The sequence below is a fragment of the Triticum dicoccoides genome, chromosome 1A (genome assembly GCF_002162155.2).
Source record: "Triticum dicoccoides isolate Atlit2015 ecotype Zavitan chromosome 1A, WEW_v2.0, whole genome shotgun sequence".
Taxonomy (NCBI): Eukaryota; Viridiplantae; Streptophyta; class Magnoliopsida; order Poales; family Poaceae; genus Triticum; species Triticum dicoccoides.
Genome location: NC_041380.1, coordinates 332804034 through 332806689, shown reverse-complemented (window position 1 = coordinate 332806689; position 2656 = coordinate 332804034). Strand labels below are relative to the sequence as shown.

The 2656-nt window shown below is 57.0% G+C and overlaps 1 pseudogene; it reads left to right on the top strand.

Annotated features, from left to right (window-relative positions):
* The first annotated feature begins 569 nt into the window (after window positions 1–569).
* LOC119271402 lies at window positions 570–2296 on the top strand (annotated as a pseudogene).
* Window positions 2297–2656: the final 360 nt, after the last annotated feature.

Sequence of the window (2656 nt, the reverse complement as noted above, 5' to 3'; positions counted from 1 at the left end):
TGAGGGAGGGAGGAGGCGCGACGGCCGGGGAGGCAGCGGCGCGGGACAGCGGGAGCGGCGGCGGCCTGGGGAGGCGACAACGACGTGGCTAGAGCTGGGGACCGAGGGTTAGGCTGATACCATGTAGAGGAATATGATGCAACTCTCAATGTATTGATAGGTGCATATGTACAAGTATATATAATACATAGGGCAAGTCATATCTTCAATTATACACAAGAAGGTCTTAAAGTACAAGAATACATGTGCTAAATACATATTTCAACACTTCTAGTGAAAGATTCCATCCTAATATTTAATAGATCTCACGTTGCAGCCGCTCTCACTTCAGGCGTGCATCACGCGTCTATGGACGCTGAAATCTGAACGGGACGATGGTCCATTTTGTATCTTGAAAATCAAACTCTACGGCTACTCTACTATTCTACTCCCCTTGCTTTCACATGCATTGGGTCGCTCACTGATCGCATATAACAATAAATAAATGAAGCCATGCTTGTTGACGTGTTGTTATCGTCGGCATCCATCACCGGAAGTTACTGAAAATCTGAAGCAGAGCAGAGCTAAGATGAACTGACGAGACGGAGCAGAACGAAGCAAAAGCGAAGAAATCAATCGCCATGGAGGCACAGGCATGGCTCCTGCTCCCTGTCGCCCTCCTCCTCCCCCTCGTCATCGTCCTGCTCGCGCAGCGCGTCGCGGGTAAGGCCAAGAACGGCAGCCGCATCCCGCCGGGCCCGCTCGCCTTGCCGTTGCTCGGTAGCCTACTGTGGCTGCGGCACTCCTCAGCCGACGTGGAGCCCCTCCTCCGGCGCCTCATGGCGCGGCCCGGCCCCGTCGTGTCCCTGCGCGTCGGCTCCCGCCTCTCCATCTTCGTGGCCGACCGGCGAGTGGCCCACGCCGCCCTGGTGGGGCGCGGCGCCGCTCTGGCTGACCGCCCGGCGGTCACGCGCGGCCTCCTCGGCGAGACCGGCAACACCGTCGCGCGCGCCTCCTGCGGCGCAACCTCGTGTCGGAGACGCTGCACCCGTCGCGCGTCCGCCTCTTCGCGCCGGCGCGCGCCTGGGTGCGCCGTGTGCTTGCGGACAAGCTGCTGCGGGAGTCCGGCTCCGGCCCCGGCGTGGAGGCGGCGCCCCGCGGGGTCATGGTCATGGAGGCGTTCCGGTACGCCATGTTCTGCCTCCTCGTGCTCATGTGCTTTGGCGAGAGGCTCGACGAGGCCGCGGTGCGGGCGGTCGGCGCCGCGCAGCGCGACTGGCTCCTGTACGTCGCGCGCAAGACGAGTGTCTTCGCCTTCTGGCCGGCTGTCACCAAGCACCTGTTTCGCGGCCGTCTCAAGACGGGCCTCGCCCTGCGCCGGCGGCAGAAGGAGCTCTTCCTGCCGCTGATTGACGCGCGGCGGGAGCGCAAGAAGCAGATCGACCGAGGCGCCGGCGTGGCGTTGCCGACGGCGGAGACGACGTTCGAGCACTCGTACGTGGACACCCTGCTCGACATCAAGCTCCCTGAAGAAGAGGCTGGCCGCGCGCTCACGGACGACGAGATGGTCATACTCTGCTCCGAATTCCTTATCGCCGGAACCGACACCACCGCCACCGGGCTGCAATGGATCATGGCTGAGCTCGTCAAGAACCCGGCCATCCAGGAGAAGCTCTATAACGAGATCAGCACCACAACTGGTGGCGACCAGGAAGAGGTCTCCGAGGAGGATATCCACAAGATGCCTTACCTCAAAGCCGTCGTCCTCGAGGGACTGCGCAGGCACCCACCGGCGCACTTCGTGCTGTCGCACAAGGCGATGGAGGACATGGAGATTGACGGGTACCTGATCCCGAAGGGCGCCACTGTGAACTTCATGGTGGCCGAGATGGGCAGGGACGAGCGGGAGTGGGAGAAGCCGATGGAGTTCGTGCCAGAGCGATTCTTGCCGGGCGGCGACGGCGAGGGGGTGGATGTGGCCGGCAGCAGGGAGATCAGGATGATGCCGTTCGGCGTCGGGAGGAGGATCTGCGCCGGGCTCGGCGTCGCCATGCTTCACCTGGAGTACTTCGTGGCCAATTTGGTCAATGAGTTCGAGTGGCGTGAGGTTCCAGGCGACGAGGTGGACTTCGCCGAGAAGCCGGAGTTCACCGTCGTCATGGCCAAGCCGCTATGCGCGAGGTTGGTGCCCAGAAGCAGGAGCTGACGGTGCTTTACACAATCACACTACATGCTGAACGTGCAAGCCTGAACTAATGTTCACATGTGTATATTTCAGTGGCTGATGTTTCATGGAATCTCATCTGATCATTTTGAGCTTCGGTTAACAGAGCAAATACTGTTCTTATCTTTATTTTAAACAATTTTGCTAAAGCACATCTAGATGTGCCATAAGTATTGCATATCTAAGTCCTATATCGTTGATTTTACATCGAGATCTATTTTAAATTAGAGTCGCATCAAGGATATAATTCTAGGATTTTTTTTTGTTTTTGCCACTCTAGCTTTTGTCCATTTTCCTTATGCCACTCTAAAGTTTGACATTTCACTTTTGTCACTTTTTAGCTTTTGACAATGCATCCCAATTATCATTCCATGGCAAAAGCAAAACTTTCAAATGACATATTAATCACCAATGAGCATTTTTTTTCTTTTGCCATGAAATTGCGATGTATTA